The sequence below is a fragment of the Acanthochromis polyacanthus genome, chromosome 17, assembly GCF_021347895.1.
Source record: "Acanthochromis polyacanthus isolate Apoly-LR-REF ecotype Palm Island chromosome 17, KAUST_Apoly_ChrSc, whole genome shotgun sequence".
NCBI classification, from domain to species: Eukaryota; Metazoa; Chordata; class Actinopteri; family Pomacentridae; genus Acanthochromis; species Acanthochromis polyacanthus.
Genome location: NC_067129.1, coordinates 28,784,051 through 28,800,905, shown reverse-complemented (window position 1 = coordinate 28,800,905; position 16,855 = coordinate 28,784,051). Strand labels below are relative to the sequence as shown.

At 41.6% G+C, this 16,855-nt stretch overlaps 1 protein-coding gene across 1 annotated transcript in view; it reads right to left on the bottom strand.

The window, feature by feature from the left end:
• The window catches only part of LOC110971795 (NLR family CARD domain-containing protein 3-like), a 203,123-nt gene that overhangs the window by 88,696 nt on the left and 97,572 nt on the right, over nucleotides 1-16,855 (bottom strand).

The window sequence follows — 16,855 nt, the reverse complement described above, 5'->3', positions numbered from 1 at the left end:
CATTCAGTACTCCCATGGGGCTTTTTGAAGCTAACAGGATGCCTTTTGGACTACAAAATGCCCCCTCTACCTTTCAGAGACTGATGACATGCTGCTTTGGAGACCTGAACTTTACTCATCTCTTAATCTACCTTGATGACCTGATTATTTTCTCTAAAACCTTTGCTGAGCATCTTGAGAGGTTACAGCTGGTGTTTGACCGCCTGCAGCAGCATGGTTTGAAGGTAAAGCCCTCCAAGTGCCAGCTTGTTAGGAAAGAAGTGCAGTATTTAGGTCACCTGGTGTCTGCAGAGGGCATCAGGACAGACCCAGATAAAATCAGCAAAGTCAAGGACTGGGCCAGGCCTACCAGTCGCAAAGAAGTGTTGCAGTTCCTGGGCTTTGCAGGCTACTACAGGCGCTATGTGCAAAACTACTCTGCCTTGGCAGCTCCTTTGTATCGCCTCACCTCTGGAGACCCCAAACGGAAGAAAAGAGGAAAAAATAAGATGGTCTCTGACACACCTTTTGAGTGGACTAAAGAGTGCGAGGAGGCATTTCAGGCCCTGAAGGACAGGTTGACGAGGGCACCGGTGTTGGGATACCCAGACTACAGTCAGCCCTTTGTGCTTCAGACTGATGCATCTGGGGGAGGGCTTGGTGCTGTGCTGGCCCAAATCCAGGATGGAGCAGAGAGGGTCATAGCTTATGGCAGCAGAGGGCTGACTCCACCAGAAACAAGGTATCCTGCTCATAAATTGGAATTCCTGGCCTTAAAGCGGGCAGTCACTGAGAAGTTTTATGACCATCTCTATGGGCGCAGGTTCTCAGTGTTGACAGATAACAATCCCCTCAAATATGTGATGACCTCTGCTAAGCTTGATGCCACTGGCCAGCGGTGGGTTTCTCAACTATCCACATTTGACTTTGACATCCAGTACCGCAGAGGACAGAATAACTCCAATGCTGATGCACTCTCCCGCATGTCAAACCAGAATGTTATGCAGGTCCTCCAAACTTGTACACAACAAGTTCAAATTGTTGCACAAAAACACACTGAGACTCAACTGATGCAGGATACTCAACATGCTTCTGCTGAGCCGACTGCTGTTACAGAGAAACCCAAACCTGGTGAATCTCCAGTGCCCGCTGAGCCCTACATGGATGTCGGTGTGGAGTTACTGCCTGCCATGACTGTACAGGAGATCCGTGCGGAGCAAAAGGACGACCCTGTCATTGGCCAGATTCTGTTCTTTAGAAGTCGTCACCAGAAACCGAACCGCAGTGAGAGGAGCAAGGTGGGGGAGCTTGGCTGCCTTCTCTTAAAGGAGTGGAGGAGGTTAGTAGTAAAAAATGGTATAATGTACCGACGCATCAAAAACAGCCAATCAGAAACAGTGGAACAGCTGATATTGCCAGAGAAGCAGCGCACGCTCGTCAAAACAGCTCTTCATGATGACTCGGGACATCTAGGGTTTGAAAGGACATTGCAGGCGATAAGAGAAAGATTTTACTGGCCAAGAATGTTCCAAGAAATCAAGGCTTGGTGTGAGCAGTGTGAGAGATGCTGCCTCAGAAAGACACCCACTGCAGGCTGCCGAGCCCCTCTCACCAGTATTCATAGCAGTGCCCCCTTAGAGTTGGTATGTGTGGATTTTTTGTGCTTAGAAAAATCAAAAGGTGGTATTGAAAATGTGCTCATTGTTACAGATCACTTTTCTCGATATGCACAGGCCTATCCCACTAAAGACCAGAAGGCTGGCACAGTTGCAAAGGTTCTGTGGAGAAATTTCTTCTGCCGGTTTGGTTTCCCTGCAAAACTGCATGCCGACCAAGGGTGCAACTTTGAAAGTGCTGTTGTGAAAGAGCTGTGCAAATTGACTGGTATTACCAAAACCCATACAACTCCCTATCACCCTCAGGGCAACGGGACCACTGAGAGATTTAACCGGACTCTTATGAACATGCTGGGTACCCTTGAGCCTCACTTGAAGCCCCGGTGGCATGAATATGTGGATGCAATGACACATGCCTACAATTGCACACAGCATGACTCGACTGGGTACACGCCATACTACCTGATGTTCGGTAGACACCCCAGACTCCCAGTTGACCTGATGTTTGGACTCCCCACCACTAATCAGCCATCTGGATACAGTGAATATGTTCAGACTCTGCATGACTGCCTGTCACATGCCTATGCGCAGGCAAATGAGACATCTCAGCATGCTAAAGGACTACAGAAAAAACACTATGACAAAAAAGCAAAGGATCAAGCATTCAGCTCGGGGGATAGAGTCCTGGTCAAAGTGTGTCACGTGGAGGGGCGACAGAAACTGGGAGACAGGTGGGAGTCACGCCCATACATTGTGGTGAAAAAGCAACCCAACTTACCTGTCTATGTGGTGCGCCAGGAGGATGGTGAAGCAGAAAGAGTTGTTCACCGCAATCTCCTCACCCAGTGCATGTTCCTCCCAGTGGAACAAGTACGAAGAGCAGTAGTGGAAGAGGAAATGTCAGATGTGGAGGCAGACAATACAGTGGAGAAAGAGGAGGACTGGGATATTGGCAGGACATTGGACAATGAGGAGAGGATTCAATCTGAGACTGCTAGTGAGGAGGATGAGGGCACAGAGATGCTTAATGTGGATTCTGGCCCAGTAAGTGGAACTGGAGAGCCCAGTGTGGCTGTCAGTGATACCGACTCATCCCCAGTCGCTGGTGCAGTTAGGAGGAACCCACCAAGAAATCGTCGCCCTCCAAAGAGACTGTTATGTGGGTCACATGTGAAAACAGATGATGAGGAGTCAAGGATACAGAAAGGTTGGGAGCTGTGGCAGAGGGCCAAAGCAAGAAGAGCAGCGAGTCACACCTAGATGAAGGATGTACTCATCAAAAACTCTTTTACACATTAACCCTTTACTTTTCAGCGTTATTTATCTTTACTGTTCCAATTTTCGGGTGGTCTGCTGTGTTAATAACAGTGAGAGACAATGGTTTTTAATCTGTGTTTAGTCTGATGACTGGGACGCCATCAATCAAAGAAGGGGTGGATGTAGGGCAGTAACTAAATCACACCACTGGGTGATGCTCTAGCACTGCATGTTGTTTAACTGAGCCAAGGAGTTCTAACATTTTGTCCTTTATAGGTCACCGTAGTTTGGTCTCGTTTTCGGTGGAGGGCGCCATGTTTCGCCAGATATTCTGTGGTTTTTTTGGACTGTTGAAGGCTGTATGTGCGCGAGTTGGCCACAATAAAGGTCTCAGTCACAATTAAGACCGCTGCCGTCTGCTCCTCTTCTCTCTCTGCATGACACCCTGCACCCTAAGACAACTGAAACACAACGCAGAGCTACGCAGGTTTTGTGGAGGGGCGCCAAATATAGCAGACGTGCAGACCCTGTGGGTTACAGTAGCACAAAAACTACACAACTACAATACAACTACTACGCAACAACTACACAACTACAACAGAACTAATAATAATAATAATAATAATAAATGCTGGTCTTATGAGGACCGTGCTGGTTGAAGCTCACCGGTGTGTTTAGGGGGTCCTACCGGGCCGTCCTGGTACCCCGGCACTGTGAGGCCCGGATGTCCGTGGTAGTCGGTGTGGAAGGTCTGAGGGAAGGCCTGCAGAGGAGACGGTTACCATAGCAACACAGAGGGTCTGTTTTAGTTCCGTTCTGAGTTAACTTCACACGTTAACCAACACGTTTCTGCTTCCTGGTTTCTCATCTTAACTTCCTGAATCACTGCGTTTCTGTGACATCACTTCCTGATCTTTTGCCTTTAACCTGCTGCGTCGTTTGTTTCTTCACATTTATTGATTTAAATCTTTTTAATAAATCCACCTGCGTTAATATTTACAGTTGTTTTTTCATCAGACGTATTTCTTTGTTCTGCTTTAAAGATGCAGAGAAAAAGATGAAAACAGTTTAAACTGTGGAAGAAGATTCTTCATCTTCTGCTGCCGGTTAAGTTCACTTGTTTCTGTTCTCACATTTGTGATATTACTGCTGACTATGCTAACGATGCTAACACTGCTAATGATGCCATTAAGTGTAACACTGATGATGATTATAACACTGCTAACGATGCTAACACTGCTAAGGATGCTAACACTACTAACACTGTTTATTGTGCTTACACAGTTAATGATGGTAACAATACTAACAATGCTAACACTGTTAACAATGCTAATGATACTAACATTGTTAATGATGCTAAGGATGCTAACAATTCTTACATTTGTACTATTTGGGCAGAAATTTTAATATTTAAAGACAAAAAGTTATAACCTGCTGATGAAAAGTTGTAATTTTATGTGACTAAAGTTGTGATAAATCACAACATCAAAAGAAAATAATGTCTCCAAGTTTTTAATTAGAAGGTTGTAATATTTCAGAATAAAGCGCTAAGAAAAATGTTTAAATATTGCAACAAAAAAAGTAATAAAACGTAAAATCTGTTTGGTCTCAGATGGAATATTTCAGTTTTGTTGTTTTCCAAGAATCAACTTTTAGTTCTTGAGTCAATATTTAAACATAAAGTGAACGGCGGCGCTGCAGCAGTGCATGCTGGGTACCTGGTAGGACGAACCGGGGAAGCAGCTGAGAGCTGGAAAGAAACAACAACAGGTCACGTGATCACAACAACACAGAAACAGTTTCAACCTTTAGACATAAAAAACAGCAAAAATACGACGAGAATCACAAAATTCACAGTTTATAAAAATGATGTTTGAATATTGTGAGAATAAATTTATGAAGTCACAACGATTCAGTAAAAAGATTTCTATGAAAACATCATTGTGAGAATTGAAAAGCTGAGAATGATTCAGAGGCTTCAGAAGCTCTAACTGTGTTTTCTGTCCTCACACTTCCTGTCACCTGATGGCCACGCCCACCTCACCTGTCCCCAGCTGTCCAATCAGCAGCAGTGTTTCCATGTTGGCTCATCGTTAGTGTTTCTCTTCTCGGGTTTCATTCTTCAAACTTTCAGTTTTAATTCAAACCAACCTGGAGGGGAAGCGGCGGCGTCGTACAGGTGAGGACGGTAAGGGGGCGGAGCCTCAGCGCTCATCTGGACCAGCAGCGATGAAGGAGGTGAGAAACACTAAAACATCAGGTACCATTAAAAAAGCTGCACGTTTACTTCTTTTTAGCGTAAAATGACAGATTTGCATCCAAATATTTAAGAAATTTTCATGTTAAAATGTGAGTTTGTCACAAATTATTGATCCAATTAGAACTTCATGTTCTTTAAATTCAGACTTTATTATAAAAAATGTTCATTTTTTTAGCAAAATCTTTTGATTTTTCACATTTGCAGTAAAATTATTAATTTATTTCATGATATTAGAAATGATTTCTTTAGCTATTTACTTGGTTCTCGAACTTTATTTTGTAAATTTTCATTTTCACATCATTTTAATATTAAAACTTGTTTCTGATTTGAACTAATTCAGTCGTAACGATGTGAACAAAACTATTCCTGTGTGGAATTTCTGCCTTTATTTTATTTATGAATCACATTGAAGCGTTTTCCAGTAAAATTCAACTGGTCATGGAAACGTTTATCACAAACTTTTTCTTTTAAATTTTAGTTCTGAGTCGTTTCTGTCCTGAAATATTTCCAGTTCAAATTACATCTTCATAAAAACACATTTAAAAGCGACTAACTGTGATTTTCTTTTCAGCGCATTCTTTATTTCTTGTTTATATATTTTCTGTTTACATGAATTATTGCCTTTTAATACTCATTAATGTCCCTTTAGTGTTTTCTAAAGAGAAAAGTTCACATTCAGACTCTTTCTGATCAAATCTTCAGGATGTTTTGGTGAAACTATAAATGTACGCTGAGCAGCTTCCTGTCGTGTTTTTCCTTCATGTTTTCTTCTTTCCTGGTTTCCGTCTCCTTGTTGACTCCAGTTTTTCTGTCAAACAGACTTTTGTTTGTTTTCAACAAAAACCAGTTTCCAGTTAAACCGTCGGCTCCAGTTTAGACCCAGTTAGAATTTTAGAAACCATCAGCAGACGTCGGTAAAATAACGACATTTAAACAGTTTTATGGTCAAACGCTGTGAAAGAACAAACTACTGTTGGTAGAAACACAGATTATTGATGTGGACGGTGTTTTCTGTTTGTTAATTATTATTTGACATCATTTTCTTTCTAAAAGCAGCAAATATCTGCAGAATTCTGACATTTTTCTGATTTAAAATCAATAAAACTGTAATTTATGGTCACACACTGTAAAAAACATTTATTAAATATTATCAGAGATTATTCAGTCGACTTTAATAAAAACAATAAAACTATCGATGACGTGAGAACAGAACAAATATTTATCATCAGAATTATTGATTATTGATCTGAATCTTTCTGTTCATCAATCGAGTCGTTTCATATTTTAGATTTTTGTTTTTTTCTTTACGTTCTGATATTTTACAGTTTTAAAGTTTCTGCTCTTCATTCAGATTAAAACAGAAGAAAACCTGAACCGGGTCAGAACCGCTTATTAACGGAGTCTGGAGACAGAACCTACCGGAAGCTGGACTCTCTGCTGATCGATCTCTGACTGATGGATCTCTGACTGACTGATCTCTGATCGATTGATCTCTGACTGATGGATCTCTGACTGACTGATCTCTGATCGATCGATCTCTGACTGATGGATCTCTGACTGACTGATCTCTGACTGATCGATCTCTGACTGATGGATCTCTGACTGACTGATCTCTGACTGATCGATCTCTGACTGATGGATGGACTGAGCAGCCGTCAGAGACACGAGGACAGACAGACATCATCAGCAAACAACCTGCAGCGTTTACACTGACACCAGTTTCTGTTGTTGCTTTATCGGTTTAAAACGTCTGACCTCCTTTTAGCGTCTTTGTTTTAATTTATTCATTTTTAAATTCCTTTATCCATCCATCCATCATCTATACAACACTTAGTCCTCATCAGGGTGGTGGGGGGGGAGTCTGTCCCAGCTGACTGAGGGTGAAGGTTCACCTGGACAGGTAACGGTCCGTCACAGCTTCACCTGGACAGGTAACGGTCCGTCACAGCTTCACCTGGACAGGTAACAGTCTATCACAGGGCTACACATGGAGACAAACAATCACATTCACACCTACAGACTAGTTAGAATCACCAACAACCTCAGCATGTTTTTAGGCTGTGGGAGGAAGCTGGAGAACCTGGAGAAAAGCCAGCAGGGAGAACATGGAGACTCCATGCAGAAGATCCCAGACTGGGCGACGTGTTATCCACTGATCCACTACGCAGCCCCAATAAAAACACCAGGTTGTTTAAATTAATATTTATAATAAAAGACCATCGGATTAGTGTCTGTAAACGGTTTGTTTTTATCATGTTTTATACAGAAACACATTTAATGAACAACACATAAAAATGTCTAATTTAAAGTAACTTCAGAGTTAAAGTGACTTTCTGTGTTTAAAGCCAGCAGCTGGTCAGACAAATGATCGGTTCTTAATAAAACTAAAGAAGAGACGAGTTTAAATGAGGATTGACAGAACATGGAGGAGTTGAATGAATCCATGAAGACAAACTAAATGTGAGCAGCAGTGAGTCCTAATCAGCTGCACAACTTAACTGTGTTCCACCACAAGTCAAACTAGTGACACATTAATATTAATGTGTCTCTGAACATTTAATGTCAAATACAGATTTACAGTGAATTCAGCCGTTCTAAATGTTTCTGTGGAATCATTTCTGTTCTGGTCCAGATGGATGCAGCTGTCTGAGGAGGAAAATTATTCTTCTGACTTTTGTTGAAGTCTAATTTATTTATTTTTGAGCAAACAACAAACAGCTCCTCCATGTCAGTGTTGTTCTTTAATCCAGCAGTTTTATTATTTTATTCGTCTCATTCAGGTTTTTACATTTCATCCTCTGAATGTTTTTAGACTTTTATTTGCCACAGATCTAAATATCAGGAGTCAGATCTAGATCCAGAACTCTGAGGACTTTAAATCATTTTTACTTGTTTATTTCCTCATAATTTGTGATTATTTACTTGTTGTTTGGAACATCATGAAGAGTAACTGACATTTTTTATCAAATAGATCTCATTTTTACTGACAGACCTGAAAGAATCACTAAATATTTTAATGTGGCAACAATCAGATCATAACCTGACTTTAGCTGTAGGAGAACTCACTAATGAAGTGTTTTTCTACAGACATCAGTGTCAAAGTTGTTGTGATGTTTAAAAACTAAAGCAGTTTGACTGAATGTTTGTCTTGTTTGTCTGGAGAAAGGACCTGAGTAGATTTTCCTGGTTCTATATCCTAGATCCAGGAAGAAGCTCAGGGTAAGAAACACCATGCCTCCAAACAATCAAAGACTGCACCACCTGAGGATGAGTCGCCTTTGACTATGGGCACTCTAATTCACATGCTTGAGCAGCAGAAGGACTTCTATAAGGAGATGTTACAGCAACAGCAGGACAACTTTAAGTCTTTTGTGCAGCTCATCATTGATGGCACAAACAAAAGGTTGGATGATGTCTTTAAAGATGTTCAAGGAATCAAAATGAGCCTCGAGTTCACCCAGGACAAAGTTGACAAAATGACTAAAGCACAAGAAGAAATGGACAAGTTGAAAAGGGTGGAAATGGAAATAATAAAATCAAAGGAGGAGCTGGAGAAGATGGCAATGAAGGTGGATTATATTGAAAACAAGTCGAGGAGAAATAACCTTGTTGTGGATGGTATTCCTGAAGAAAGAGGAGAGAGTTGGGATGTATCTGAGAAGAAAATCAAGGACACATTCACCAAAATGGGTTTAAATAGTAACAACATTGAAATTGAAAGGGCACATAGGATGGGTCTGTACCAGGAAGGAGGGAAACCCAGACAGATCATTGTCAAACTCCTGCGTTTTAAGGACAAGCAGACCATCTTATCTTCTGCAAAGAAACTAAAAGGCACCCGCATCAACATAAACGAGGACTCCTCTGAGGCTGTAATGAAGAAAAGAACTGCTGCCTAAGCTGCGTGCTGCTCATGAGAGAGGAGAAATGGCCACTTTGAAATATGACAAACTGATCAAAAATCCAAGAAGGAAGGAGCCCAAACAACAAGTTAACAGTATGTAGCTTTAAATGTACACTTTGGTTTTATGTGCTTTTAATTTATTTTTATCATGGCCACTGACATGTGTCATTCGGCTTTTCCATTTAAAGGGCTTACAATAGCTCACTTGAACATTTGCAGTTTGAGATATAAAACTCATGATATTAATCATATTGTGCAGTCCAACCGCATACAGATCCTAGCTCTTTCTGAAACACGCCTTGACTCTACTTATACAGACGATGAAGTAAAGATAGAAGGATACAGATTATTCAGGAGGGACAGAGATAAACATGGTGGTGGTATTGCATTTTATGTAAGAGAAGATATCCCTGTTAAAGTTTGAGGACCTCTTGTGGCAGAACATTGAAGCTCTGTGGGTACAAGTTCATTTACCACACCTGAAGCCTGTCTTAGTTGGCTGTGTATATAGACCCCCGAGTGCTAATATCCAATATTTAGATGACATCTGCGACATGTTTGATACTGTTTGCGGTCCAAATACAGAGATATTTATATTAGGTGATTTTAACATTGACTGGCTTTCACCAAACTGTCCCATGCATAAAAGACTGAAGTCTACAGCCATGGCAGGTGGCCTAAAACAGATCATGACTCAGAACATCAAGAGCTGCCACCACTGCACAAGGCACATCTAGTACCTGTACAGACCATATTTTCACAAATGTTTTTGAACAGTGCTCCAAAGCTGTCTCAGAACCTACTGGCTGCAGTGACCATAACAAGGAAAACAAAACTACCTAAAGGTGGCTGTAAAATAATTCATAAAAGATCCTACAGACATTTCAACCAAGAAGAGTATGTTGGTGAAATTCAAGCTGTAGACCGGTCAAAAGTGTGTGAAGACAACGACCCAAACGCAGCTCTCGAAAGGTTTATGGATATACTGATGAAAAATGTTGACAAACACGCCCCGTTAAGAAAAAGGAGCGTAAGAAATAAATTTGCCCCATGGTTGGATAAAAACCTTGAAGATTTAATGCTAGATCGAGACAAAGCTAAAAGAAAGGCAAACCTATCTGGTGAACTAGCCAATCAGGAACAGTACAGAATTCTCAGAAATAAAATAGTTAAAATTAATAAAAAGAGGAAAAGAGAGTACTTTGCAGAAAAGATCAGTAAGGCAAAAAATGACAGCAGAAAACTATGGAGTACGTTAAATGAAGTCGGCACTCAGAAGCATCATTTATAGAAAATAATGGAGTTTTCATTTCAAAACCAGTAAAAATTGTAAGTTATTTTAATGATTATTTCATAAATAAAGTAGAAACATTAAGATCTAGCATGTGCCTAAATAATCCAGTGTCTTATGATGTCATTTTATGCAAACTAATGCATGAGAAGAACTGTATTTTTGCATTCCATCAAGTTGACAGAGTGTTTGTCGAAACAATTCTTACAGCTCTCCCTGAGGGAAAGGCATCTGGAATGGACCATTTAGACCCAAGGCTTATAAGAGTGGCAGCTCAAACCTTGTCCTCTCCCATCGCCCATTTAGTAAATTTAAGTTTATCAAATGTTACATTTCCAGAGAAATGGAAGGAGGCCAAAATTATACCATTGCCTAAAAATAAGAGAGCAACATTTACAGGACAGAATAGTAGACCTATTAGCTTACTACCATTGCTTAGCAAAGTAATGGAAAAAATAGCATTCGAACAAGTTCATAAATATTTTTTTTCTAATAATTTAATCACAAAGTAGCAGCAGGCATATCGAGAAGGTCACTCCACAAGTACTGCTTTAACTCACATGACTGACAACTGGTTGGAGGAAATGAATGCAAGCAGATTAGTTGGTGCAGTGATGTTGGATTTTAGTGCAGCATTTGACCTGATTGATCACACAATATTACTTAAAAAACTAGAATGTTATGGTTTTTCCCCATCATCTCTGTCATGGATGAAAAGCTATCCGTCTGACAGAAAGCAGTGTGTGTTCTTTAATGGCAGATATTCCTGTACCAGAGCAGTACACTGTGGAGTGCCCCAGGGCAGCTGCCTTGGGCCTTTGCTCTACTCAGTTTTTACGAACGATCTACCTTTAGTTGTGGAGAACTCAAATGTAGTCATGTACGTGGATGATTCTACGCTGTACTGTTCAGCAGAAACTCCTAACTCGGTGTCAGACATGTTAAATCATGATTTACTAAATATTAGCAAGTGGGTGAAAGATAACAAACTGGCTTTAAATGTAGGTAAATCCACATCCATAATCTTTGGTAGTAGATCAAAATTAACGAATGACACTCATTTGAACTTATCAGTTAATGGGCTTCAGTTAAAGCAGGAGAAGCAAACAAGTTATTGGGCGTCACTTTAGATTGTTACTTGTCTTGGTCTGCTCATATCGACAACATAACATCAAAATGTGCAAAAGCATTGCAATGTGCAGAAAATGTATGGCATTTATTCCTATGTCTATTGCTAAACAGGTTGTTCAGTCTCTTGTTCTGTGTCCTTTAGAATACTGTCCAGTCATATGGTCATCTGCATCACAAACAGAACTACACAAACTTCAAGTGGCACAAAACAGAGCAGCAGGACTGTACTCCAGTGCTCCTACAGAACCAATGTTGCAGTTCTGCATTCACGCCTTTCTTGGCTCACAGTTGAGAACAAAATTAAAGTACGATTATCTTTATTGATTTGGAATGCAATTTTTTAGAAATTATCCACAGTTTCTCTCTCAGCGACTAGTTTTTGTCAAAAGCACTTACAAATACCCCACAAGACAGGCACTAGGTGGAGATTTAAAACTCCCACACAAAGGTAAAAAATCTCTAAAGCATCCAGTGTTTTACAGAGCTGTATTTAACTGGAATAGACTTTCATCCTCTTTGCGAAAAATTAAAAACAAAAATAAATTCAAGAAGGCATTAGTGCAAGAACTTCTGCAGATGACAATGTGAAAACTGAAGTCCTTGGCATGTTTTAAATGTAAAATGTTTCACTGTATATACTACTGTGAATGTAAAATGTTTTGTGTAAATTATATATTTTTCTTTTTTTAAAGGACCCCAGGAAGACCAGCGGCCATTCAAAGGGCAGCGAATGGGGATCCTAATTAAACAATAAACAATGACGTCCTGCAGTCTGATGACGTAGAAACAGCTTCTAATATCCTGAAGGCTGGAGACAGTGAGACTAAAACAATCCTGTAAAAAGTCCCTCATTCAGGTCAAACAGTGAGTTAGTGCGGTTAAATGAGCATCTATGGAGGTCAATGAAGCAAAGAGACTGAACACTGAAGGCTGCTGTAGCACTCCTAAACATCCTTCAACTGGATCTATAAGTTACTATTGAGCTGTTTGGATGTTGTTTGACAAACTGGAATTACATTTGATGACATTTTTCATCATTTTATGACTGCCGAACAATAAAAATATACAATTATTGTTATGAGTGGAAGCCTCTGTTCTGCTTAATAATTTGAGTTTCCTGTTTTGTTTTTGTTTGTTTTTGATGACTGTGACAGAGTTCCATTTTAAGTTCAAGGGATCTCTTGTCTGAGCCATTTCTATACTGTTCTATTTCCAGGGACTTTGATTTTGAGATTTTTTTAATCACTTTCTTTCATCACATTCTCTGATATCAACTTTACAGGAATAAACTGTTTATGAAGACTACAGTACAAACTGTAAAATAACAGTATAATGGCACCAGAACACTGACAGTAACATACTGTAAGCATGAACTGTAAACAGCACAATACTGTGATATTTATACGGTAATAAACTGGTAGAATGCAGCAGGTTTACTGTAGAATAACAACGTCCTGCTGGAAACTTTAGCTGACAGCTCTTTACTGTAAATTTACAGGAAATTTCTTACAGTGTAGGTTCAGAAATGTTCTTCTGTCGCTGAAATAACCTCTGAATGAAAGCAGAGAGACTCTTTTTATTCAGGCCACATGTAAATATGAGTGAGCAGCCCCCCGTCTGTGATTGGCTGAGCAGCCCCCCGTCTGTGATTGGCTGAGCAGCCCCCCGTCTGTGATTGGCTGAGCAGCCCCCGTCTGTGATTGGCTGAGCAGCCCCCCGTCTGTGATTGGCTGAGCAGCCCCCGTCTGTGATTGGCTGAGCAGCTCCCGTCTGTGATTGGCTGAGCAGCTCCCGTCTGTGATTGGCTGAGCAGCCCCCGTCTGTGATTGGCTGAGCAGCCCCCGTCTGTGATTGGCTGAGCAGCCCCCCGTCTGTGATTGGCTGAGCAGCTCCCGTCTGTGATTGGCTGAGCAGCCCCCCGTCTGTGATTGGCTGAGCAGCTCCCGTCTGTGATTGGCTGAGCAGCCCCCGTCTGTGATTGGCTGAGCAGCTCCCGTCTGTGATTGGCTGAGCAGCTTTAAACTCAGAACAGAAACAGGAAGAAGTCAGGAGACCTCTGACTTCAGCTTCTATCATCTGGATCATAAATTACAATTAATACATGTGTCTGATGATTTATGTTCTCACCTCTTCTGGGAAAACAGATCTTTGTCGTGGCTTTAAATGAGCCTCTGTGTGTTCAGATATTTACAGTTTTTCATGGTGGTTGTTTTAGAACTCTAACACACATCCATAAAATTCCACTAAATTACTGTTTATCTGTGAAAAAATCCTAATTTTTATGTGTCATAGAAGCTAAACTTCCTTTCAAATGTTGTCTTCTCTTATTCACCTGTTAAATGTTGATGTCTTCTGTGGAATTTATTGAATGAGACTGAAATCGTTTTTATTTCTTCTTAGGTCACAGTTTTAGATTTCTTGAAACACAAAGCTTTAGCAGTGTGTTTATTTTATGAGGCAACCTGAACCAAGTATCTTACCTGTCTGTTTGAGAACTAGTTTGAGGATCTTTTCATGAGTTCATGAAGCTCTTAATGGTCTTTATCCTTCATATTTATCTGATTTGCTTTTATCTCATGAACCCTTCAGAACTTTCAGGTCTTCTAGTTTTTAATTAAACCTAAACAGTCTTTCATTTCTCCTTTTTTCCAAAAGATAAAACATTTAAGTGGAATGATTCTTCTCAGAGTCTTATGTGCCCAAAACATAGAACACTGACAGAGACATCAGTTTTTATTCAGTCAGTATTTCTCTACATTTCAGGAGAAATTAAAGATTTACAACTTCCTTTCTGCTGGTTTCCTGCTTGAACTTCAGTTCCTCTTAATGAAGGTTGAGATACAGCTCGTTGTCTCCGTGTGAAGCTCCTCATAAAGGTAAGAACAGCAGCTTTTTCTGGTAAACTTGGTAAATTCTGTTAACAGATGAAAGCTCCTCCTTCACTGCACTTTAACTGCAGCTGTAAAGTCAGGACAAACAGCTGTTCATCATGTCCTCCATTTAGTGGCCCTTGCACCGCCTGTCCTTCGCACCCTCGGTGCTCGGACCCTAAAAATCTGAACTCTATTCAAACAGTTGGTGAAGTGCTGCTACTTCCAGCCACACAAAACAGAGAGCAAGAGGACACAATGAATGTGTAAATGCAGAAAATAAAGAGAATTTCATTGCAATCCTAGAAACAAGAGCCAGTCATGGTAAAGATGAATGAGCAAAAACAAACAGTAAACTAAATAAAACAGTTTAAAATAATACTTTACTAGATAATATACTAAATTCTTAGCTTGAAGTAATAAATATCTGTAAAATATGTCATTTGGTTCATCAAGTAAAGGTAGCAGAAAGTGAGAATAAACGGTTAGCTAAACACAGCAAACCGTTAGCTAAAACGACAAATGATGAGCTAAAGGTCGTCAATCATCATTAGTTAGCAGAATAATGGAGGAAACAGCTGAAAGTAAAACGTCATTTTCTTGATAATGGAATAAATTGTAGAGCTAAATAATAGAAATAAATAGGATGAATGTTTAGCTGAAAGTAGAAAACAATCAGCTAAAATAGCAAATGATGACTTTAACATAGTAAATTGCTAAATATTAGAGTAAATGATGAGATAAAATAATGAAGTAATTTGCTTAAATAACAGATTAAATGGTTAGCTAAAGAATTATATAGTTAACTATTTTTAAATTGGTTAGCTAAACAAAGACAGTAAACAACAAGAATAAATGACGAGCTAAAAGTAATAAATACCTTCATTTTAAACTGACATCAAGGTTTTGTAGTATATAATTTCATAACTTGTCACGAACTAGGGAGGGCTGGACCAAAGCAGAGAGCCACACTACCAAGACCAGAGGGAATTTAGAATGATTTATTGCCGGGGATGAATATTGGCCGGGATGGGGAAACCAGAGTGCAGGAGCGACTGGTGTAGTGGGGGTTTTGGCCAGGAACGGGGGGGTCCAGGCAGGGACAGGAGGGGTCCAGGCAGGAATGGGGGGTCCAGGTAGGAACGGAGGGTCCAAGCAGGAGGAAACCGGTGATGAGTTGCTGGGGAAAATGGACGAGGGTTCTGGGTGGCTGAATCCCGGGCAGCTGGGTCTGAGTGGAGGCAGGAGAAAACAACGTAAGAAAACAAAGGCAGGAACTCAACAGAATATGCAGGAGGCTAGAGAGTGAACTGAACTGCGTGGTCTTTGTTCAACAATCTGGCAGGGAGTGGAAGGATGAGCCGGTTCTTATTGTTGAGGTGAGTAATTAGTGTGATGTTCCTCAGCTGTCCGGGAGCCGTGGAGGTGGTTGATTGCCTGAATGGAGTCTAGCTGGTAAGCTAGACTCCATTCAGGCACCGAGCTGTAGGGGGAGAGACAGGGCAGAGGAGCAGATGGGAGACAGGCAGGACAGACAGGGCAGAGGAGCGGGAGAGGGAGAGGAAACAGATGGGGGAAAAGAGGTATTTGGGATGTCAGGTGGGAAGGACGGGTGAGGAGGGAGCCCTGACAGTACCCCCCCTCCTCCCTCAATGGGCGCCTCCTGGCGCCCTACGGAGCCAGCCGGGGCGAGAACCCACGGCGACCAAGGGCAGCCAGGGACATGCTGGGGAACTGGGGAAACTGGAAGGGCCCACTGGGGGAACTGGAAGGGCTGGCAGGGAAGGAAGGATGGGGGACAGGAAGGACAGAAATGGGAGAGGGACTGAAGGGCACTCTGGGCTGGAACTGGACCTGGGCTCAACTGGACTGGGAGAGGGATTGAAAGTAAACTGGTCAGGACTAGGGAATGAACCGGGACAGGACAGGGACCGATTGTACCAGGCTGGGACAGGATTGGGAGCTAGGCAGAACTGAACTGAGGAGAGTGCTGGACTGAAGGGAGGGCTGGGCTGGACTGAAGGGAGGACTAGACTGAGGACAGGACTGGAGGGTCCGCTCCGGAGGACGGACTATAGGCCGGACAGGCTGGGGATGAGTGGGGCGGAGGGTCCGTTCCGGTGGGCGGAGGGTCCGTTCCGGTGGGGGGGCCGGACTGGCCGTGGATGGACAGGACGGAGAGTCCGTTCCGGTGGGAGGCCCGGTTGAGGCTGGGCAAGCCGGAGGGTCCGATCAGGGGGGCGGCCCGGAGGCGGTAGAGGCCCGCTTCAGAGGGTGGCCTGGAGGTGGGGCTGGCCGAAGCCTCCTTTAACTCAGTCTGCTGTGAATGTTTCACCTCCAGTAGAATAAGAGACCTGAGCTGTCAGAAATCCTCTGTAAGCATCAGCAAGATTTAAAAACTAAACCCAACGAAGAAATATCAGCTTCCAATAAGTCATAAAGTTCACTGCCGATCATTGATCAAGACTTTATGGAGCAGCTTGAAACTAAATCTATTTATTCATGAATAAACTGAGGCTGTGAGGAGTCATTAATGTTCAGCTACAG